This window comes from Tubulanus polymorphus, chromosome 12, assembly GCF_964204645.1.
Source record: "Tubulanus polymorphus chromosome 12, tnTubPoly1.2, whole genome shotgun sequence".
In the NCBI taxonomy this organism is placed as follows: domain Eukaryota; kingdom Metazoa; phylum Nemertea; class Palaeonemertea; order Tubulaniformes; family Tubulanidae; genus Tubulanus; species Tubulanus polymorphus.
In genome coordinates this window covers 9,406,487-9,432,745 of record NC_134036.1, presented here as the reverse complement: position 1 = coordinate 9,432,745, position 26,259 = coordinate 9,406,487, and the positions used below count along the sequence as shown (strand labels likewise).

Below are 26,259 nucleotides of genomic sequence, written 5' to 3'. Positions count from 1 at the left end.
ATGATGCACGTTGAATAAGCGATAAATGGTTATCGCCCAATACAGGAGATATATTGAAAATACACATGAACATACAGACGCTATCGTACAGTAGAAAATTAACTAATCAATGTTTGTTCAAATTTGGAGGGTACTGGCTTTTAGATTTTAAGGGAATGAAAATCGATTGTGGAAAAAACCCTGCACCGTAAGGGTATTTGCAGAAGCTGGAACTTAGATGACCGCTCCCGAAGCGAGACCTGGCAATTTTTATTTCATTGCAGACGTCTATCAAAATAAATATCAAGGCTTATTTTTAGCGGCTAAGATCGATGTTTTTGTTTTGGCATGCAGGACGTATATGGCAGCAGGTGACGGTCGAGATCGACATGGTGGTTCGCATCGAAAAAAGCAGATTATATTATTCGCTCCTGTTTCACTGGTTCTTTATCATGCATGAACATTCACAACATCACCAGACTCCCTGTTCTCTCATTCTGATTGCTGCTAGTAGTCGTTCTTTTTTCCCAAGTGATCACCCGATACCACAGAGCACTGATTTCTGATTTCCTGCTCGTCTGTTTGAGGTATGGATCAAGTTGCACATTTACTTGCTTGATATCCGGATGTATGATTTAAAAAAAATATCTGAAATGAACTATTCTAAACTCTATATTCAAACTGAATATGGAGCTACGGAGCTAAGGATATGATGAAATTACTTTTTATTGTGTTAACTCTTTATTCGAGCTTATGAATGATTAACATTGTGATACAACATCGAAATTATCAGATGATGGTTCGTGAGGACAACATCTTCCCATCAATCGTGAGCAACATCCACTAAGGGGTCCACCAATCAGCCAGTAGGAACCGAATTTACCGTTACAGAAACATGGCAATCCTCTCCTTTCAATTTCAACTTCTATGATTTAGAAATTGGGAATTTGTTAATAACGAAACCAAACTACAAATCTCGAACCAAATAAACCAAATAAATTACCTTCGACAGCGATGGCTCCAATGGCCATAAACAAGGCCAAGACGATGAGCAGGGTTTTGTACATTCTGAAGAAGGTAAATGATTAATTTGATGGTTAAATATCGAATCACTGATAAGTTGTCCGTAACGATAAGCATTAGTCACGGATAGTTTTCCGTGAATACCCACGACCCAGCGATCATAGTTAGTGTAGTTACGTTCAGGGAAAGGCAACATGTGAAATGAGGTTATAAACAATTCAGTTTATTTCCAATCCACCTTTCCAATGCATTTCTTTGAGAGAATCGAATGATTGAGATTTCATATTTTATTTTCGATCACTCATCATCGTACGATAACTATAATTTCCATTTCAAGCACGAGCGGAGCCGATGGCGCGTGTGCGATCATTTGAAGGCTTTAAGACTTTTTCTTTGATAAAATCCTCCGAAAGTTTATGAGTTGAAATGTATGAATGACATTCGTGGCAAAAAAATCAATACGGTGTTTCAAAATGTTTCATATGTTCAAAGAGGTCCCCCGGTATGCTGGTTAACACGTTGAAACACTAGATACACGATTAGAAAATGTGATAACGGTGTCAGAAATTGGTATTCGAAAAACGCCTTATAAAAATACCGATTTGGAAAACGCATAACGCCTAATTCATAGGAACATCCAAGAAATTTACCTAAATCCCTGCGTGAACTATGTACGCAACGTTACATAGTTCACGAAGGAGTGTGTGGAGCCCCGCTTGATACATCTTCGCTTGTACTATAGTTTCGACCTTCGTTTGGTTACACAACCAAAACACAGGCTTATCTATGTTGTTATTTCATATGAACATTATTATGACAAATATAGCTGCAAAGCAGCGATAACGGGTTTCTGCCTTGCTGGGTAAGGAGCGCCACCTAAGGGTCAGCTGATAACATGGCTATGTTGATCCACATGGGATACTACGGGAAAAGTACTAATGTACCAAGGTTAGGGGAAATGACACCGAGAATAACGAGATACGGTACTTTTACCATGCCCAAGTGGCCGGTAATTTGCCGGTTAGCATACTACTGAATTACAATCGAAATAAATTGCCCATGGGCAAAGCGTGGTTTACCTTGAAAGCTAGATGTTGTTTGGAGTAAGGGCAAGTAATAGGGAATTTGTTGTTCTAGATCAAAGGTCGAAATAAATTGTACCTTTCCAATGTTGAAATATAGATTATATTAGTTAAAAATATATAATCTGATAAATCTGTGAAGATATAGGGTTTATTTCAATTAAGACCCCCTGTGTCTTTATGTCTTTAGTACTTATAGTACATAAAGAATAAATCTTTATATCATTAGTAGTTGAAAAATAAAAATCTAAGTACTAATAAAATAAATATTTATTCCTTATGTACTTAAACTACTAAAGGCAATAAATACATAGGGGGTATTATTTGAAATATTATATATCTTCACAGATTTATGTAATTTCTCAACCACTTAATGAAGATTCAATGTATTGTTCATTATTTGGGTCATTGTTCCATAATTCAATGAATTTCTTTGCGCATAATATGTATTTAATTCATTAATACGTATTTAATACCATTAATACGTATTTGATACGTATCTAATACATTGATACGTATTTAATACGTATCAAATACATTGATACCTAAAACCCCCTTTTTGATTAACTAATAGTTCATACATTTCAGCTAATTTAACAGTCTTATTCGTGATTTATCATTTAGTTTATGAATATACAATCTACGCAATTTAATACTTAAACAGTTTAACAATCTAATGGATTCATTGTAATCCTCTTTAATTAATGATAAATGTAAATGTTTTTAGAATATGCTACTGTACTGGAGGTCCCAGGAGATAATCATTAATATCGGCCTAAATTTTCCTGCTTCGGGGCAGGAGCCCATGAATAAATGTTTAATATGAGGGCTTAATTTTCCTGTGATACATATTGATATAGGGCTTAATTTCCCTGCTTCTAGGCAGGTGCCCATGGGATAATTAATCACGAATATTGGGCTTAATTTTCCTGCTTCTGGGCGGGTTACCACGATATAATCATTAATATTGGGCTTAATTTTCCTGCATCTGGGCAGGTGCCCAGGAAATAATAATTAGTATAAGGGCTTAATTTTCCTGCTTCTGGGCAGGTGCCTACGAATTAATCATCAATATTAGGGCTTAATTTTCCTGCTTCTGGGCAGGTGCCAACGAGATAATCATTAATATTAGGGCTTAATTTTCCTGCTTCTGGGCAGGTGCCCAGGAAAATAATAATTAGTATAAGGGCTTAATTTTCCTGCTTCTGGGCAGGTGCCCACGAAATAATCATTAATATTAGGGCTTAATTTTCCTGCTTCTGGGCAGGTGCCAACGAGATAATCATTAATATTAGGGCTTAATTTTCCTGCTTCTGGGCAGGTGCCCAGGAAATAATAATTAGTATAAGGGCTTAATTTTCCTGCTTCTGGGCAGGTGCCCACGAAATAATCATTAATATTAGGGCTTAATTTTCCTGCTGCCGGCAGTAGGCAGGTCTTATTCATAATACTGATACGGTTAATAACCCGCACGTATTTTGTGTTTTAGTAGTCATATTGAGTAATAATGCAGCGCACCAAGAGAAAACAACGGGCAACCCCAGCCTTAAACAAGCGGAGGAAAGCGCCAGCTGGGGCTATCTCAGAGAAGGAGGCTCGGGCAGACCGCCTGCTGGAGACTCTCGAAAGAGCGGTCTCTTTGTTACCCCAGGTCAACGCCATCCCTGCAAACACCGCTGCAAATACACCTCAGCAGGCTGAAAATACGCCTCAGCAGGGGACCATAACAGTACCGCAGGCCTTGGATGTGGCAGCGCCGGAAGCAGGTAATATCATCCCCGATGGTATGGGTTTTTATCAACAACCACAGTTGAGCGGCCCGGGGTCTTTTCTGCCCTCCGCGGTGGCATTGGATGCGTTAGTGCCGGTTAAGATAAAAGAATCTATTTGGTCAGGAAAATGGCTGGATTTCGCGGTGCTTTTGCGCAAGCCCGATGCGGCGTATTCCTTTAACGTGCTGCCCGCCCCCGGTCAGGAAACGCCTCACGTATCTATAGCGACACCCAGGCTTACAGCCATTAAGTCGATCGAGCAGTGGGTAAGGGCATTCGAAATCGTTTCTACTGTCCTTTGCGTCGTCATCCTCATGACGCCATACCTCTGATCAAGTACGGTCGAAGCGTCCAGAACCTTGCGTCCCAGTGCGGGGATTGGGCGTTTTACGACCAGAATTTTCGTGCGCTCCGTGCGGCTTCAGATGTCGCCGGCAGGTGGGACGCCACCAATTGGGAGCTGTGGTTGGAAGCGAAGACTCGAAATAATAACTTGAAACGGCCCTTTCGAGCATCTTCGGGCCAGGCAGTCAATTTCTGCTACGCGTTTAATAGCGCCGCCTCGTCCTGTCCCCGAAAATCTTGCATATACGCCCACCAATGCAAGTTATGCAGAGGCCCACATTCAGCCGCTCGCTGTCCGCGTCGGAAAACGCCCAGCCCCTCGACTGGATATAAACGTAGCGACCCCACCTACAAATCATAGTTTGCCGACGCCGGTCAAAATTTCCGAACTTAGAAAATACATTTACGATTACAAGGCCGAGGATCGTGACATTATTATTGAAGGTTTTACTTCGGGTTTTCGCTTAGATAGTTTTTTCTCTGGCCCCTCATCTACCAAATGCGTCGATAACCTTAAGTCCGCTAGGGAGCGCCCTGACGTGATACGTGAAATAGTCAACAAAGAGCTTGCAACGGGTAGAGTTCTTGGCCCTTTTCAGACTCCATTCATGCCGGACGGTACCCCAATTCACGTTTCACCCCTAGGGGTAGTTCCTAAAAGCTCCGGGGGTTTTAGGGTTATTCACCATCTATCGTACCCGGAAGGCTCGTCGATAAACGATTTTATTCCCGAGGAGGCATCCACCATTAAATACTCGACAATCCAGGATGCGATTAAAATCATCAAGTCCCTGGGTGACGATGTTTTCCTAGCAAAGACCGACATAGAGTCGGCTTTCAGGATAATCCCTGTACATAAGTTAGACCAACCACTGTTGGGTTTCACTTTAGACGGTCTTTTTTACGTCGACGCAGTTCTGCCCATGGGCGCAGCCAGCTCCTGCGCGATTTTTGACCGGTTCTCGTCGTGTATTAAATGGATTGCGATTAATAAGCTCGGGATTTCCCACATTGTACATATTTTAGATAATTTTTTGATTATTGCTAATGGCAAATCTAAGTGCGACCGCGATCTGATAAATTTTCTTGACCTATGCGAACAGCTCGGCGTACCCATAAAGGAAGTCAAAACTTTTCGCCCGTCGCAAATCCTACCGTTTGCCGGCATCACGCTCGATACTATTTTGCACGAGGCACGTTTGCCGGAAGATAAATTGGCAAAATGCATGGCCCTGGTGGAAACATTCCTGTCTAAACGGAAAGTGACTTGCGAGAGTTACAGTCACTACTAGGGACGTTGAATTTTGCCTGCTCAGTCATTGTACCGGGACGACCGTTTCTCAGGAGGCTGATCGACCTCACCGTGGGCGTGCCTCACCGTTCGTTGCACATTTCACTGACGGCGAGCGCGAAGAATGATCTCCGGGTCTGGAACGTCTTCCTTTCATATTTTAACGGTCGATCATTTTTCATCGATGAGCGTAAGCTCACTAACGATCGTTTGAATTTGTACACTGATTCCGCCGGTGCTTTTGGTTACGGTGCCGTTTACGGCACCCACTGGTTCCACGGTTCGTGGCCTTTAAGCTGGAAGTCTTGTTCGATCGCGGTCCTTGAACTATACCGAATCGTTGCCGCACTATCAATCTGGGGGGCACATTGGAAAAATAAGACTATATGTTTTAATTCCGATAACCAATCGGTGGTCCACGTTATTAATAAACAATCTTCACGGGACAAGGCTATGATGACCCTCGTCCGCAAGATGGTCTCTGTTTGTTTGAAATTTAACATCGTTTTCATTAGCGAACATATACCCGGAAAATATAACATTTTACCCGACCTACTTTCTCGGTTCCAGTTTCGTCGATTTCGCATGGAAGCGCCATGGGCCGACCCTCAACCTACGCCGGTTCCCCAGTCTTGGCTGCCAGCAAATATAAACCTACTATAGACGCCCTGTTAGCAGCGGCTTTGACGACGGAAACCGCGAAGGCCTATGATCGGTCTTGGGGTAAGCTAGTCGCGTTTGGCCAGCAGTTGGGCATCACAATTTTGGTCCCAGTTTCAGAATATTCCATCGTCTTGTTCGTCGCACATTTGCACGAAAAGGGTTTGTCGGCCGCAGCTACTGCGTCGACATTGTCAGCAATTTCATATTTTCACAAGATAAAAGGGGAGGCCGACCCTTGTCGATCATTTATCATTCAGAAAATGTTAGCAGGCGGAAGAAATCTACCGCGGAGTTTCGACGTTCGTCTCCCAATTACCGCAGATGTTTTGGCACGTTTATTTGACTGTCTTGCTGTGACGGAAAGTCTTTCCTACAACCGCCTTTTAGTGAAATCGGTTATGACCATCGCGTTTTGTGGTTATTTCCGCCTAGGGGAGCTCTTACCGAGGACACTCGCCCTAACGCAGAGTGTAGTACAGCTCGAAGACGTGGCACTGACCGCCTTTGGTCTCCAAATAGTCCTAAAGAAGTTTAAGCACAGCGCACGCGTTGGCCCTCAGGTCATACAGGTTGATTTTTCCTCCCTTTCGACCAGGGTTACCGATGCCCGATCGACTATCACCACTTATTTACAGCGCCGAGGCCCGCGTCCAGGCCCGCTTTTTATAGACTGCAGTGGAGCTCCGTGGTTAAGGCGAGCATTCGACCGTCGCCTCGTGTGCCTGCTGGAATGGTGTAAACTGTCACCTAGGGCGTTCAAGGGTCACTCCTTCCGCATCGGCGCTGCAACCGATGCAGCATCGAGGGGAGTCCCCGACGCACAGATTAGGGCAGCAGGCCGGTGGAATTCCGATGCCTTCCGTAAATACATAAGGATTGCGAGGTGATCGTGTGGGCTCAGCCACAGGTGGGTGGCTTTGTGGCATTTTTATAGCCCACTTACGATTAATCGAGGACTTTTTACTCCGAACTAGGTCAAACAGCTGGGGCGTTTGACTTCTTAGTAATAGTGGTGTAGTTACTTGTATTCATAAATAGGTCAAACAGCAGGGGCGTTTGACCGCGTAGTATTTTTTCCGATAATTGTTTAAATCAGAAACTAGGTCAATCCAGCTGGGGCGGGTGACCTAGTTAATTTTTTATGACTTTGTATTTCTTTGTTAGATTGATGATATTGTAATTTTGTACGTGACAGCAAATTAGGTTGTCACGTGTTTTGGTATAATTTTTCAAATAAACGTCAAGCAGCTGGGGCGCTTGGCCTTTTCCATCTAACAATTTGTTCCGACTTATTTTCTGTTGCAAAAATACGTATTTAATACCATTGATACGTATTTGATACGTATCTAATACATTGATACGTATTTAATACGTATCAAATACATTGATACCTAAAACCCCCTTTTTGATTAACTAATAGTTCATACATTTCAGCTAATTTAACAGTCTTATTCGTGATTTATCATTTAGTTTATGAATATACAATCTACGCAATTTAATAATTAAACAGTTTAACAATCTAATGGATTCATTGTAATCCTCTTTAATTAATGATAAATGTAAATATATAATTGAATATGATTTATACTTTTCCAAATATTTATAATAAATCTGTGAGATATATAAATATTGAAACAGAAATATATATGATAAAACTATTTATGATATTTATGTACTAGACGTACGAGTAAGATTCGAAGAATCCAAGAATTCTTACTTTCTTCATTTAGCTCGTGAATATATTTATGATTCCTTAATTATTTTTCATTTTTATATTTTCATTGCATATTTCACAACACTTAATATTATTTATTCGATCTGATAGATAATTTATATTTTCTTTCAATTCTGTATATCTAATTTTACAAGAATCGTAGAATTCTAACGTGGGATCATTACGATCGATACCAGGTATATGCGCCAAAACGTTTTTACTTGAAGACATGAATTTGGTTAAATGAAACCCGCCTTTACCTTTGTTTTATAGTATAAACTGTGAATGAAAATAAACCTGTAAGGTTGATTTAATATTAAATTGATTTAATATTCTGTTGATTTTTATATATTAGATGTAATAAGTTTAATATATTTTCACTCACTCATTTATTTATTTAATTAATTTACTAATCTGATTCAATAATTTTTTAATCTTATTTTAATATATATTAATTATTTTTTGATAATTGATATGTTTAACTGTTTGATAATGTTTTGATTTATGTGATTTTAAGTATTTACCACCGCAATAACAATACACTTTTTCATTAGGATTGAATTTTCTAAATTCATTATCTAAATTACGTTGAACTGAAATGCGAATGAATTCATTATTCCTGAAGATGACAATTAGGATATAGTCGAAACGTTGAAATAAACTACTATCTCGAAGTTTCATTTTCGGACTTTTTATTATCATTGTGGGATTCTCTCCTCATCGCGTCAACACGGATATAGTGTTCTACCAATCGTAATAATAATAATAAATATAGCTGCAAGCAGCGATAACGGGTTTCTGCCTTTCTGGATAGAATGTCGTTCAGGGATGCGAGCCAAGATTTCACACGAAATCCGTTCGTCACATTTCGTTTTTTGAAAGAGTGCCACCTAGGGGTCAACTCACAGCATGGATATGTTGACCCACATGTGCTACTACGCGCATGTGCTACTACGCGCAAAGTACTAATGTGCCAGGTTTTGGGGGAAATAACACCGAGAAGAACAAAGCTACGGTGTTTTTACCATTCGCTAGTGACAGTTTAAGCGCATATTCGGTTATTATTGGTTCCAGAAAAATTCATTGGCCTATAGGGTAAACTATGCAGGAGGGAAGGCCTTATAGTGTTACTATTAGTAGAGGAGTGACTAACAAGTCAGTCAGACAAGTCATCCGATCAGATGGGGACTACAATTCACATATGAAATTGACGTCCAATAACCATTATAAAAACATAATCCCGAACGGAACATCACTCCCCATTACTGACTGTCTGTCACTGACCTCTGGCTTGCTATCATTCTTTATCGGTGCAGTGGGTAGGTATTTTCAACTGACTTTGTTCTTCTATGACAATACCATCGCCGCTGCGTCACGATGTGATGTACATGTACAAGGGACCTCCAATGTGTAATGTATGTGATGTATAAACTGACTTTAGACCGTTTAATATCACCGATAACAAGGTATCACCGACGCTGACATTTTCAGACGCTAACTAGTATGAGCCGCCTTTTGGACCGGAACAATTCAATTCATTTAAGAAAACGCGTACCGGTACAATAAATAAATAAACCGCTGTTGATTTTTCGAAGTATTGATATCCACGAACAAAACTATACTATTATAGAATGTTTAAAAGGAACTGCTTTTAATAACAGTATGAATAAACTTACTTCACAAACAAAGAAGTACATTTTTAACTTGTGAATGGTCGAACCCCAGTTATTCACAGTAACCAGTGATTTGGATATTCTCGGAGCCTTCCTTCTTTATTTATGAAATGACGTCACAAACGTTCAGATTTGCGCCAGTGTGCGCGCCAATGCGCGCCATGATTGATGATTGCTATTTCCACCGGTGTTATCTTTAAGTAACTTCAAGTTTAAAATAGGAAGCACAATACATCCATAGAAACTACGCGCAGCAAGAGACTGTTATATTATTATCAGAGTTTAACATTTCGTTTAAAAGTTGTTAGTAGTCAAATCTAACAGAAGATGATTTTTATGTGACGAAACTCAGTGGAAAATATGTTAAAATAATGATCAGCAGGGACCCTAATAATAATAATCAGCAGAAATACAATAGGGTTTCTGCGAAGGCAGCAGAAACCCTAATAAAAGACATAAATTTTTCAGATGGAACGTATAGTTTCTTATTTTTGTTCAAGGGGCTGGAGATTATTAAGTCTCTCATTGGTTCGGTAGGCCTAATCTATAAGCGTGATTGTGAACCGTTTTGGAAGATAATTAGGGTTTTCTAATTCTTCACAGAAATTGAGATTCGCGTGATTATTATTTTTTTTTCCCCTTTTCCACTCAGTTTTTGTTAAAAGTGCAAAGGCTTCCTTACCTTACCGCTGTTGCCGATACAATCACTGTCGAGCCGTAAACATCGAAAATTTGGCCCCGTTCAATCAGTAGCCATGTTGTGTTTTCTTCCGACATTTCTCTCTTCTTTTTGTTGAAGAGATATCGAATTATTCCCTCTCTTCTCCACAATCAATTTCTCAGTCAATTCTATGAATTTATTGCTCAGCGGGTCCGAGTCAAAGAGTTTACGAGCCCAGTGGTTGCGAGTCCAACAGGTTAACGGGCATTTGTTTGTTACCACTTTTATATTATTGATTTCTTGTTATTCCGGTTATTTCATTTAAGTATATTGCTGATCAGTTCATGTAACCAAAAGCGTCAATAAATTTTGAATTGATCAAGTTTAAATCAAGGTCGTTGGCCTATTATATAGTAGCCAATACCATTTTGAGTACGTAGTTGTACGTGACTGTACAGTGATCTTCATAAATTAACCGTACGTGAGTCCCCTATTAACGCCGTTCGTTAGTTCCTTGTAGCCAATACCATTTTCAGTACGAAGATGTTCCCCGAAAGTGACTGTACGGTGATCTCCACAGGTTAACCGTACGTGAGTTCCCTACAAACGCCGTACGTGAGTTCTTATAATCTGCAAACGCGCATGCGTGAAAGAATAGAGTTTGGGTTAGGTGAGGCTAGGCTATTGGTAAATCAAATTTCAAGCACCCTGCAGTTACGTTATGTGGCATAGTGGGTAAATCACTGGACTACTACTGGATTTTTTTTTCGTTTGGTTTCGAATCCCAATATTGCCAGTCTGAGCGTCAACGTACTCACATACAGCTAACCTGTAGAAATCACCGTACAGCCATGTACAGGTAACAACAGCGTTTTAGGTATTAAGTGAGTACGATAAGCCTACCATGCCTATGTACTACAAACAGAACTTTTTCCCTCTCGTCGGCCCTACAGTGATGTTACTATAACTGGTGCCATTATAACATGGATAGGATTTGGCCAGGAATAGCCTAAAGTCTAATTCAGTCTATTCACTAATTCACTCGATAGGCCTATTTTAGGCCTATTATTACAATACAGTGAAGTATTCACACGCAGAAAGGCTAATTGATTTGAACCATGCAATTGAATTTACGCAGGCCTTCTCGGCCCTGCTGACATTAATAGTCAAACCTAGATCCAAAACGTACATGTGGTCACGGCTTGTATACCAGAAATCATTGTAGGCCTGTACAATTTGCTTAACGTAGGTTTGGTATACCGATTTCTCCAATCTTGACTGATGGTACGTGTACGGTACAGCTGCATGCATTATACAATTGTTCCTATGGGAATATGGCCTATTGATTGGGCTTATTATTTCATGCTTTAGAATACTGAAATAAGCCTAACGTTCATTCAAATATCCAACATCGGTGAAAGTTTGATTATGGTATACATGTACTGTAGGTGTTCATGTTGTACGAATATTTTGCAGTACAAATGGGTATGATGCTGATTCCAATGTAGAATAAACACATGAAGTTTAATTGTCAAGGACAGTCAACACCAAGATATCTCTCTTCGACCAATCAACTCAAGCAAAGTGATTCAACACGATCGACATAACACTGGAATAGGTTTGCAGTGACTAACAGTTCATTTCATTTAGACCTATGTACTTTTTAGCGAATTTGGATTTGATTGTAATTGAAACTCTGGAACTGTGAACAAGAGACAAGTGAAAACACAAGTTATGCATGATTCTCATATTCAAATTTAATTCGAATTAAAATTTTTTTCATTACATCATATTTACAAAGCATATCATTGGTTCATACAGTATTAAAAAAAATTACGATAAAACAAATGTTATTATATAATTTTCAAAAAGGCAATGAATTTCTATAACTAAATGAACATTATCTTTTCCTTAACTCAGATCAAGAGTGACTCTGTTTTTTATGAAACACACGCAACTAGTGGAATAGGTTTGATTTACACACATCTTACAGGTATAAATTGTTTATCACTTTAGAATTTGTAATCCATAAAAGCCAAACATCAGCCGGAAACCCAGACCAAATCAATTCATGATTTATTGATTGAATCTACACTACAATATATGTATTTATTCAAATATTTCAATAAAAAGATTAACTTCTTAAATCTATTCCAAATCATAGTACGTTCTTATCTGTAAATTCACTCAATCTATCGACTCAGCAGGTACTTAAGATGAGTTCTTAATAGGACAGATCCATTTTAAGCATGTTGATAATACAGTATCATGATGTTTGAATGCCAAAATAAATGTCTGGTCGAATAAATTCATATTTGTAGATTGTATGTCCACGTATGACGTTTGCGCAGTGGTTGCATATTAGGTTCGAATCTGTCAATGCATTTTATTCTATGTATCGGTATTTCAATTTACTACAACTCCCATCATTCTGAATGGCTTTGCAGAAAACCCGACATCGCTGCATAGCGGCTATATTTTGAGAAAGGCTATTTTACCAGTCTTTGTGTGCTTTGTACCTACGAGCGTAGGTTGTACCATATCTATGCATTCCGGTTTCAAAATTCAAGAAAGCCCGTTTATAAGCGCGGCGTTTGTTTTCGCGTTTGGAGTTAATTGCTTGAACGGCGGACATTCTATCATCATCCTTTAATGCAGTTTGTAAGAGTAGTGTCTCGTTTCGTGAAGCGTAAAACACATGTATTCTCAAACTGTTCCGTCGATGATTATAATTGAGTTGGATTGTGAGTCTCAGTAGATGATACAGTAACGAAATTAGGTCATTTTATAGGCATTAGGCGTTATACGTTTTCCGATTCGGCACTTTTCGTTAGGCGTTTTTCGAGTACCGGTCAGAAATTGATTCAATCATGTAGATGTAAAATTGTAGAGGAAGGTGCTTAGGTTGGCGGGTTCTGTTGTGATAGCCATTTTCTATTATTGATGTTGAAAGGGGTTACTGTGGTCTAGGCCGGATCTTCGGTCATGGTTCTTGACATCTGAGAATGCTCCCGTATATAACTCGTACAACTTCTCGAGGTATCTATCCCTATTTATTTTCTCTTAACCAGACGTGTACAATCTTTTTCCCTCGTGCGCCCTCCCTTATATGAAAAAGACTCACTCTTTCATTTTTTGTGTTATTTTTCTCTTTAGTAACGTGTGCAGGCCATTTACCAAACATGTCCGCGCCATATTAGGTTTGGTAAACTTGTTTATTTACATTACTTCTATCTTTTGTTTATGTATGACGTGAGCATCACCGCCCGGTTGTCTGGTAATAGCAACACTAGCCATGAACTCCAGCTTCCGTAGATTACTTGTTGCTATAGTTTAACCGCAGATAACTGAAACGTTCTAATATATTCCCTGAAAGCTTGTTATTAATTGGGAATGTCTTGTTTTAACTCAAAGGTCAAAGGTAGGGGGAAAACTTTTAAAAAAAAGATATGAAAAATAATTCTAATTTCGCTTCGTTCCCATATAATTTAATTTCAATATGTTTCAGATTAGAAATTAGAATTATATCATATATTTTTTTTTTCATCTCCCTTAACCTTTGATTTGAAACAAGACATTCCTTATTACTCTGATAATTTCATATATATGAATTTCAAATATATGAATATCATATTTAAAGATATATCGTATTTATTAAAGTTGATATTTCTAAAATTAATTTTAATAAAAAGTTTGTATAATAAATGGGGAGTAAACAAGTACTCAGTGAGAATAACAAATAATTACTACCTAGAATTAAAGATACTACAAGTTTTTAATTTTAATTTAATTACAAATATCGAAACAACTACTAATAGATATAGTAATAAATTACCAAGTAATGAATAAAGAGAATTATGAAATAATTTGGATTTAAGGTGGGACAGTTCATGTATTATCTTTAGCATATACATTTACAAATCAATTGTATATTATTTTTTGTGAAATAAATGGAAGATAAAATGGATGGTGTTGATAATATTCCGCATGATATGAATACATCTAAATTAAATTGTAAATCTAGATCACATTAAGAGGAACAAATATTAAAATTTGAGAGTGATTTGAGAAAGAAAAGAAAAAGATATTTAGAAAATAAAATGGCATATTATTTGATGATAAGTGGATCTGTTACAATTGGATCTGTGATAATATTTTTAGTATTATTCTCACCATTAACACCTTTAGCTATACCAATCGGTGCTTTAGGATAATCTATCAAGTGCACCAACTGGTGTAAGTTCATAGTTTGATATTGAGAAGACTAACGAAAATATTTAGTCTCATATGAAAGATATTATTGAAATAAAAGAATACGCTGGATTATATGATTAGTTTGAATGGATATATTACAACTGGAGATAATTTATTGAAAGAATTAAGAGAATTTATTGATCATAAGTAATTATGACAGATGATTGTCCAAAAGCCTTTCAATATAATAAATTAATCAGATGTAACATTCCAGCAATAGATTTTAATAAAAATATTACATATGGAAATTTAGTTTTGAATTAATTAATTTAGAAATTCATGTTACAGAAACTGATTATTTATTGAAACTTTATTTTTAGAATGGATAATATATTTGATATATACGAAGTAACTTTTACTTGGGATGAATTTATGCTGGCAGAATCAATCAAATTTGGTAGTTCATTGTGCAACAACAGGAAGCGGTAAAAGTTGGAATAATCATTTAGGAAATTTTAACAATCAAAATTAAGACTGCTGGAATAAATAATATATTTAGATTAAATGATATGAATAAAAAAATAATAATTGCGCCAAAATAATGGAAGCATATAAAGATCAAAAACATATTCGATCAACTGAAACTAAAGCTTAAAATATCAAATTAAATAATAATAATTCTAAACCGTATTAATTACTACAGAAAATATTAATACTGGTCATATTCAACATGATATTATTGAAAGTAATAATGATAATAATGATAATATATCGCATGAAAATATTAAATTAGCGGTAACTTGTATAGGAATTATAATAGAAGGAATTATTTTGGATTTTCTGACTTTCGTCTGAAACCCTCTTGCAATTCCGTTGATTGTTATAATTATCGTTGCAGATTTTTCACATTTTTATCGTCACATAGAATTCATCTTCTCTCAGATTCGACTACTTACAGCTTAAATTTTGAAATCTGACAGTAATATAACAGACTTCCTCCTATTTTAAACTTAGAATTACTTTCAGACAGCAAACAGCGGACATATACTACGAGTGATCGGCAATCGGTATGTCCCTTCAGGTGTTCCGTACTCCTGCATACGGTACACCTAAAGGCGCATGTTCCGATAATACGTCCAAAAGAGGAATGCTCCGATATTGGGTCCAAGTCCAAGAGTTTACGAGTCCGGCGTTCGCGAGTCTGACAGATTTGCAGGCATTTGTTTGTTGTTACTTTTTTTGAATTATTGGTTTCCTGTTATTCCGATTATTTATATAAGTTCATTGCTGTTTTCATGTAGTCAAAAGCGCCAATAAATACATTTTGTATTGATCAAGTTGAATCAAGGTCGTTGCGTCGCGGGTGGCTATTAGAATTACGTTCGACTAGGTGTAGACAATTCAGCTTCAGGGAGAAAAGAAACGACATAAAAGTATCAGGTGATTATAGCCTACAACGGAACACACAGTTGACAAAATATGTTAGCCTTGGTCTTGTTTGTGCGTGCTTGGACTAAAATATACTGGTTGGTCAGAGTTGGGTCGGTTGACGTGAGAAGTTTGGAAACTATCAAAGAAACCAACTTTTTTTTCTATAACTTCATTGATTATTATTTTACACTTTCACACCATTTATCAGAATGATAATCTTTATGTGGTTTAGTTTTTATATGTTTTATATGTTTTGACCAATTTGATTTATAATTTTTTCATTTACAACCATCACAATTGTTCATAATACTTTCATTACATTCATTTATTTCTATTTCATCTAATTCTTTATATCGTTCATGTCGATATATCGTTCATGTCTTTGCATCCTCCCTCTGCAGGGACTCGAACCTGATGGCATCGCTACACTCAGCCACGGCACGAACCCCTGCATCAGTAGACCGGGTGCGCAGGTACATGCGCAGCTTTCCGAAAGAAAACTGGCGGCACCAATCAGATTGCTCGTTGTATAATTGTTGCGGCAAATTCCAAGGAAGAACTATAAATGGGAAAACCCGGGCTAAAATAAAAAGGGATTTCTGATTGGCTAAAAATCACACCATCTGAACTGCGCATGTATCTGCGCGCACGGTCGATTATGGCAGGGTTTCGTGCCATGGCAATCTCGATGCCATCAGGTTCGAATCCCTGCCGGGGGAGGATGGTCTCTTTGATTTTTTTAATGCTTTGCCCAATTTTTATATGATATATGTGTCAATATCACAATATTCATTGGTTGTTCATAATTGATATTTTCATTATTTTCCCTTAATAATATTCTTTATATTTATCTATTTCGTTAAATAACATAGGAGCTATAATCTCCTTTATGTTATCATGTGGTTTAACACAATATGAATTATTATCACTTACTTCATTTTCTTGTACTTTGATGATCCTTAATGCAGCTTACCTTCCATTAAGCATTATTTTCTTAATTAGAATTGAACACAACCTCAACGCTTCTGCGCTTCATAAGAATGTATTTATAACATAAACGTCATCTCACCTTATTGTGCAAAACCAGCTGTTACAATATTCACGATAAAAAACACAACACTCAGCTGGTGGTATGTAATACTAATACGATGTTCACAATATATATTTTATGAATCGTCCTGTAGGAATGTACGAGAACGACTACGACTCTTACTTTTTACTTGCACAGGAGGATTTTAAATATATGTATATATGTACGTGTGTACGTGTGCACGCATGTACGCATGTTCCTATGTATGAATGTTTGTACGTATGTATATATCAGTATGTTAGTCCTTTGGATTTTGAGTATGTAATTACAATATGGCGTTTTCATACCAGAGAGCGAGAGCGACTCGTCACCACTCGTAACCACAAGTAATATCTCTCTACATAAGGCTACACCAAAGGTAAACCCTGTTTCTCGGGCCCGACCGACCCGATATTTCCCCATTTCAAATAATCACTTATCAGAATAAAATATAACCGCCTATCGACCCTTTTTAAAAGTTTTGGGTGAAATACTTTTTTTCAAAAATATATATGTGGCCGACCGACCACCACACTCTCCTTTCTCGTAGATATCTTTTTTTACCAAATCGTGATGTCGGCACTGAGATCAACATCATAAAAACATTTTATGATATCGGATTTAAAATTTGATTCTGGAAATGGTGCAGTCATGCTCGGAAAACTTTGCTAATCGGAATTCGATGGCGACCTTGGATTGAAAATTCCAGGAATTATGTGAAATATGTTATAAATACATGTATAGTTTGTTCATAGTTAATTGTACAAACACCTCAATTTCCTTTTATTATTATGGTCTACTAGCTGTTAATCATATTCCTGACTAAAATTTTAGTCCAGTAAAAATTATTTACGGCAAGCTAACCACTGATAGAAGAATAAACGATTTTTTTCTACAAAAAGAACAAAATGACCTACCTACCTACCCATTTTGTTGATTGCGCCGCCCGAGAAACAGGATTTTTTTTTGGTGTGGCCAAAATGGGAGACATAAAAGCATTGTTAGCGTCAATAAATAATGGAATGAAACCAACAAAAAATGAACAATATGAAATAAAAAATCAACCGATATTTCACATGAAATAAACATAGAAAACTAAAATTAGAAAAAATTAAAACTAAATATGATGAACAAATATCAGCAAATTGAAAAATTAAAGTACGTTTAAACATTTGAATAAATCTATCTTTTTGCTTTTCTTACATTTTTTCACTCATACCAGGTTTTGTGATATCTATATTGAAATGGTTGAATTACACTCGATGACGGATGCTAGAATGAGTTTTAAAAATTTACGCCCCTAGTGATGAGAATAGGAACTAATTGTGTGAGGGATTCGTTGTAATTTACATCATGGTACGTGTTAATCAATTTCCATAGAAATCCCTTTATCCGCTTATTAGCTATAAAAAATGCATTTCAGCAACTCGTAGGTGGCGCTACTGGAGAACCATATACCTACCTAAACCATACATCAATACAAGTATCTTTTAAAGGCCTACTGACCATTAACTGCAACCACGATTCTACCGCCAACGAGCGAATTTTGTTGTTTTCACAGTCCTCTGGTGGCAGTTGTATGAACTAATCATGCAGGTTGGCAAACTAGACACGTGTCTATGTACTTATACCAAGTTATGTGATTTTCATTATAAACAGGATGCTGAAATAAGTTTTCAAAATTATCGCCCCCTAGTTGTTAAAATAGGAACTAATTATGTGCGGGGTTTGTTGTATTTAGTAACCAGGTACATGGGTATCAATTTTTATAGAAATCCATTCATACGCTTAGTAGTCGAGGGCTACTGTCATGATCTGGAATTTAGATGATTTACTTTCAACTTCTATCCTTCAACTCCAACTAGAAAACTGTCTGCTTAACAATATTTTCGTTTATATATAATGGAGAGAGTACTACTGTACGAGTACTGCTGACATGTTTTGACACTGATATTACTTTTGAGCACAACTAATTACCTAATCCAATTAATACAAACAACTCATCGATGTTGATGTCCCTTTTCACATATCAATATCGGGGTGATTAATTTACAAGAGAATTATATTAAGCATTATTAAACAATATTGCACCCACAAGAAACGTTAATATACACTCCGATAAAAATCTAAATTAAAACAAAGAAATGTACTGAATGATACACCTCCCTCCGTCGAAAACTTTTGCCCCAAAAGTTGCGGCAGAACTTCTCACTAAGAGTTTAATATTTAAGTCTTGTATCATCAAAACGAATATTATTGGATTATTTTTCTGTATCGTTTCACGTCGTACTCCAAGAAAATTTTACGGTTTTGATTTTTCGGTAAAAAACGAATTGCGAGTTCCTCCGTTAATAGATATGAACGACGAATGCAGAGGAATGAATTCCGAATTGCACTGATAACTCTGTAAGCGCATCAGAAATCAACAGAGATGTTAGCATTTCCCTCAGGAACTCAAATTCACATTCTGAAAAAATGATTTCATACTCATTTCTAAGATCAGAAACAGTGTCTTCTGAAAATGGCTTCAAATTCACCGCAACATAAATATCTCGAATATTTTGTAAGTTTTTGGTTTGAACACTGGAAACATATTACACTCATTCATAAGTTCAAAACGCGAGAATCCCTCTAGGTCGGAGTCTTAGTCTGATTCAGAGGTTGTTTTACATGGTTGTGCACATTGAACTTCCTTAGATTTGTAACAATTCAACTCAGCTTCCGCTTTATCCAATTGTTGCTGCACAAATTTTCATTGACTTTGTTGATCGAGTAACTTCTTTTCCAAAACCGACTGATTTTCTTAAAGTTCCTACAGTTCCCAATTCTTTAATTTACAATCGCATTCAATGTCACACATAACCGCTTTATGTTTAATCTTTTGGAAATCTTTAACCGGCAATGTCTGAACACTAATATTTGGAACCTCCGACTGGCACATTATTTCTTTATCAAATTTTATAACTTCACTTGTCTGGTTTGCCGCATCACATTTCGAAACAGGAAAAATAGTCCGATTTTGTTCGCAATTAACAACACAATTTTGTAACGGAAATTTTGACTTCCTGGTACAGTCCACGCCTTGAGAAAACCAATACCAATACCATATATCCCAGACTCTAAATCCACATGAGAAGCACTTCTTTTTCCTGAAAGTTCTTCTACCATTGATATATAAACAGTTGAAACCGCTATTCTGACGTGATTGGTACATCTTCCTGACTTGGGCAACTTCTAGCTTCGAGAGGTATGGGATCGGGCAGTTACAGTTTTACAACTGCCCACGGGTTCTCCACCAATGTCATGACGTGAATATCTTGTCCTTATCTCATCATCGAAATAACGTCGTGATCTTGAATTTAGATGATTTATTTTCAACTTCTATCTTACAACTCCAACTAGAAAACTGTGTGCTTAAGAATATTTTTGTTTATATATCATGGAGAGAGTACTACTGTATGAGTACTGCTGACATGTTTTGACACTGATATTACTTTTGAGCACAACTAATTACCTAATCCAATTAACACAAACAACTCATCGATGTTGATGCCCATTTTCACATATCAATATCAGGCTGATTGATTTACAAGAGAATTATATTTAGCATTATTAAACAATTTTACATCCACAGAAAACGTTAATATATACTCCGATAAAAATCTAAATGAAAACAAAGAAATTTTCTGCATGATACTACCACATAAAATGTACTGATGTACTAAGTCTATTCAAAATGGCTTAACCGAATATATGGTGCTTTCAATGTCCCCTGGCGGCAGTTGCATGAACTTGGTAAAGTCTTACGTCGAGGCAGGTGGTGGCTAGAAATTTTTCCGGGAAAAGATGCAAGGCAACCACACTTATTGTTCACTCTTTTTTTCTGTCCTTATTTTGAAATTGAATTATTGTAAAACAACAATTAATGCATTTTTTATAATCAATTATTTTTGTTTGTTTTTTTTTGTTTTCTTTCTTAATATACATTTGATTTGGAAGGTCATCTTGCTTAGGAGTCAGATTGTCAAAGCATCGAAGCAATACAGTCTAACTTGTTTATCGGCAGCGGAGTAGGGCGGTCATTATATTGCTGAGTTATCCCAATTACACTTACCTACGAGCAATTATCTTATGTCGACAAGCAACAGGACGCCTACCGACGCAACTGGGTTTATCGCCGATTAGCTGCAACGAGAGGCCGCCAGTTGCAGCTCTATCGGTTCGACATAAGCCGGCTTGCGACGGCAACCCGACGCCTACCGACTCGTCGCAAGCCGTATCCGGCTAGTTGCCCATGTTCTTCTCCGGCCTACGGTAGGCGGACAGTTGCAACCGACATAAGCTCATCCGCGACGCGACGGAACTGAGCGCAAGGGTTCCAGCCAATTAGAGACCGTATATACATAGTAGAAATTATGACCGCTAGTTAGCGTCATTCGTAATTAGTCATAAACTTTCAAATTTAAGGATTTCGAAACGTAAACCAAACCTACAGCATGTCAGATGACTGGACCGAAGATCTAGAAGCGAAATTGGTAAGATTATGGTGTGAGCGGCCATGTTTATATGATGCACATTGTATTCAAAACAGAATCAGAAAGATAAAGATCTTAAAGAGATAGCTTTTCTAATAGAAACATATTTTCCAATCATTCAAAATAAATCTAATTTATCCTCAAAATGCTTATCACGTGACAATCTGAGCCGTTGCAGTTGCCAGTAATCGTAACCGACATAAGCAGGGAAGCAACTGGAAGGATCTCGTATCCCGATAGTCGACCTCAGTTGCTGCGAATCGGAGCGCAGTCGACATAAGCTGGGCTGCGATCGCGGTTACTCTCAGTTGCGTCGGTAGGAGTCGGTAGGCGTCGCGTTGCTTGTCGACATAAGCCAGCCTTTACACTGTGTAAACTCCATCGTACGCATCACAATGAATACTCAGAAATGGTCTCTAGATGACCATTTAAGAAACACTATTCCGTGTTGTAACGATAAAGTAGAGAATCCCACACCGATAAAACGAAAGATGAAGTCCGAAAAATGTTTCCTATATAGCTGATGTGTTTTTATTCATTCGACGTTTCGACTCTAACCTAATTGTCATCTTCAGGAATATTGAAGAATGCATAAGAAGTAGAATTATTCATATATTCCAGCCAGAACATAAAGACAAAATAGTTAAGCTAAGCGAATTAAGCTAAGGTGTATTTAACTAAAACACAGGTGATTCAAAGTTGAGAGAGTGACAATAATTGAGTAACTTGTAACAAAACAAGGAGGAGGAGAAAAAGGGAACACATAGAACATTAAAGTTTAACCAAATTGCAAATGAATTTAGAAATAAGTTGGCCTTCCCGTTCGCTGTTAGTTATATGGTCCTACCAACTTACTTAATAATAATTTAATAATAATTTATTGAGCCTAAAATCCATATAAAATATGCTCATTGGCTTTACAATATAAAGACACAATTTAATCATAAGGATAGAAAAAACAATTTACACCATTAGTTAAAAGCTTTAGTGAACAAATGGGTTTTTAAGTTGCGATTTAAAAACATCATTAGAAGGACTAGATTTAATTGCATCTGGTAAGGAGTTCCAAAGTAGTGGGGCGGAGTAAGAAAAGGCCCTGTGACCCGCAGAGACTAGATTGACACGAGGGATGACTAGAAGTGATTGACTGTTTGATCTTAACACTCTAGAGGATGCCTTGTATTGCACTACTGATTTCAAATATTGTGGGGCCTGACCATTCAAGGATTTATAAGTAAGGATCAAGATTTTAAATTGGATGCGGTATTTGATTGGAAGCCAATGCAGATCGTGTAGAATCGGTGTTATGTGACAAAATTTTCGAGTTTCGAGTCAGGATCCGGGCAGCAGAATTTTGAACACGTTGTAATTTATCTAAAATGTGTCAGGGAGGCCAAAGAGTAAAGAGTTGCAATAGTCAAGGCGAGTTGTCACAAAAGTGTGAATAAGGCGTTCAGCAATTCCTTGATTCAAAAACTGCCTGATCATACTAATGTTTCTAAGGTGATAGAAAGCTACAGAGCATAAGTGGTTTACATGTTTTACCATGGACATGTTCTGATCAAAAATGACGCCGAGATTACGTAAGGAGTAAGATGAGGTAATTACAGCATCATCAAGATTGAGATCAAATGTGCGAAGCTTAGTAAGCTGTGATGGAGAGCCAATTAGGGAGAACTCGGTTTTGTCACCGTTTGCCTGAAGAAAGTTTAAATCCATCCAATGTTTAAGTTCAGTATAGCAAAGTTGGAGTGTATTTTTGGACACCAATTCGTTAACTTTTGGTTTTATCCTGATATACAACTGTGAATCATCTGCATAAAAATGAAAATCTAAATTGAATTTCCTTATGATATCGCCAATAGGAAGAACGTAAATGGTGTACAGCGGTGGACCTAAAACAGACCCCTGCGGTACACCAAATTTGAGTAAACATGGTTCAGACTTGGAGTCGCCTATACAAACAGTTTGATAGCAATCAGTAAGGTAAGATTCTAACCATCGGTAGCAAGTACCTGACAGACCAATTCGGTGTTTAACACGAGTAGAGTATCATGGTCAATAGTGTCGAAGGCGGCGCTCAAATCGAGCATAACCAGCCCAACTACCATACCCTGGTCAATAGATATGAAATGCAGGGTAGACACTGGTCGGTAATTCTTGAGACATTCAACATCAAGACTAGGTTTTTTTTAAAGTGGTTGAATATATGCAACTTTATAAGAGTCCGGAAAAACACCGGACTCGAGACATTTGTTAATCATAACAGTAAAAAACGGAATGAGGTAAGGTAGAGCTGCTTTTAACAGCCCTGTAGGATTGGCATCGAGTTTACAATGCTTAGAAGGAGACTGCATTATAAATTTGGCCAGCTCAGCCTCTGTAACCAACTTAAATTCATCCAAGTGAATACCATTGAATTCGGGTTCGTCCAAGAATGTAGTGGAAGGACTAGGATAATCTGATGTTGGTTATCTTTGCTTGAAAGAAATTAGCAAAGTTGTTGGCGAGTACAGTCTTGGAGGAACACGATGGTAAATGAGTAGTACATTTGCGGTTTAGGAGGTTATCTATAATTTCAGACAACCTCTTAGGATTGTTATAATTACTATTTATCTTATCAGCTAAATGCTGTTTTTAGCTGATAAGATGAGACAATTTACAACATTTCTCTGAGTAAGGAACATTTCTCTATGAATTGAAAGTTTAGTTGCACGCCATTGCTTTTACAATTTACGGCGTAGCTTTTTAGCTATGCGAATGTCATCATTAAACCAAGGAGCGTGGGGACGAAGTATAATTGGCTTTGTAACAACAGGGGCATGTTCGTCCAGTGAAGAGGTCAGAGCGGCGTCTAGCTCCAAGGCCATGACGCGGGGATCGCGTAAATTTAACATATCTACTCTACTCTTGAACGACTCACTGAATTCACAGACATTGATATTTCTAAGTTTTCTGTAAGATATAATTTTAGTTAAAGCACACGGACGTGAGATGTTGACAGTAAAGCTAACTGGAAAATGATCGGAAAGTCCAATATCAGCAGCATTGATAGATCGAACAAATGAATCTTCAGAAAGGCGGGTGATCACTAAATCCAATGTATGGCCCTTCCTGTACTTACAACTACCACGACCGACAACGACATGCAAACAAATGAATTCATAGATTTCTCTTATAAATTGAGAACCGATCAGGTCAGCATAGACTTACAGTAGATCTATAATAATATAGATTTATGCTACTGTCTCTCACACCTGCTCTCGTGCGACCTTTTGGTCCATTATTTCGTTAATGATCGATTGATCCGTGGATGATCCGTGGATACTATGTATCAATTTTACAATAAAATACTCCATTATTCTTATGTTTTTAAAAACTTTATGGTTTCCCTACATAATTAATTGATGTGATTTCACAATAATCACTTTGGATAATCTGTGACTTTACCACGCTACGTGCATCAAAATGACATTATTCTTCATTATTCTTTTAGAAGCAAGCAACATTCATAAAATTCGTGTGATCTTAGTATTTTAGAAGATATCTTCGAAGAAATCTAGTTTAAAAGTAATATCATCTGTTTTTATCTGTTTTTATCTGGGTTCTAAACTTAAGTTTGATATACAACTGAACTTGGGAGGAATTTTACATTCCCCAGGGATATTTAACAGGGAATTGCTACCTACATTCCGGGTATATCCCTTTTTCGCCTCACTGAGTTTAATTGTATAACTAGCATGTGATTTTATGATTATGTTTTTTGTTTTCAATTTTTCTTTGGCAGCGGGTATTGTGTTTCCACAATGAAGCCTATTCTATTTTTAGAATTTGCAACGCTGAGAAATACTATCAAGTCCTATCAGCACTACAAACTAACACAACGGCTGAATCCCACCACCTGTTCATTGTTGTTTGCATAGTAATCTGTAAAATCTGCAACTCCCTGAAATACAGGTCCTCTCCTATTCTTCTATGTTACAATGACTGAATCCCACCACCTGTTCATCATTGTTTGCATTCATAAATTCTTCGCGTTTTGTGTGGCAACCTTTAATGCGAGAGCATGGTACAGACACCTTAGAAAATTAATCCAAGAATCTGTAAAATCAGCAATTCCCAGACAAAGAGGTCGACAAAGAGGTCCTATCTGCATTCTTCAAAAAGACAATGACTGGTTCCCAACAGCTGTTTAACAGTATTTTCTATTCATCAATTCTAGGCGTTTCGTGTAACACAATGACTTTTTCCCATCTGTTTGTCAGCGCTATTTATACTAAGCGGTTCTTCGAATTTAGAAACTGCTTTTGGGCTAATACGATTGCAATTGGTGACACGACTTTGACGACGACGCAAATAATCTTGTAATTCAACAAAAACCATAACAAGGTATGTGATTAATAACTTGTATTTTCTGCCCAATCCGCAGACACTCCTTTTGCTAAAATCAACACAGCGTGTAAAATGCTGCGTTAACTTTCAGCCGGAATCCTTTTTTCTAGATTCGGTATAGACACCTTTGTGCGCGGACGAAATCATTTAAAATATTCACTGCTGAGGTGTACACCTACGCATTCAATTTGGGATCCAAAAGCAATATGTTCGTTCATAAGATAAACTTTTAAAGTCCCTCAGCATTTTTCTATAAATGGAAAAATCCCAGAATTAGGAGTTTTAATTCTACACGTACAAATTTCATACCATCACAGGCTGATAAAGCTATGTTTATTTGTCTTAGTTATACTAACTGAATTTTCTGCGAGTTTAGCTTTGCATCTTTTTGACTGTATGGTTACGGATGTTTTAACGCATTTCAGTTGCGAAATA

General features: G+C 37.3%; 1 long non-coding RNA gene across 1 annotated transcript; it reads right to left on the bottom strand.

The window, feature by feature from the left end:
* Positions 1-884: 884 nt before the first annotated feature.
* LOC141913909 (uncharacterized) lies at positions 885-16,814 on the bottom strand. The gene is made up of 3 exons (XR_012620664.1): positions 16,762-16,814; positions 983-1,047; positions 885-904 (listed from the first exon to the last, which is right to left on the bottom strand). It is a non-coding gene; the product is annotated as an uncharacterized LOC141913909 (long non-coding RNA).
* Positions 16,815-26,259: the final 9,445 nt, after the last annotated feature.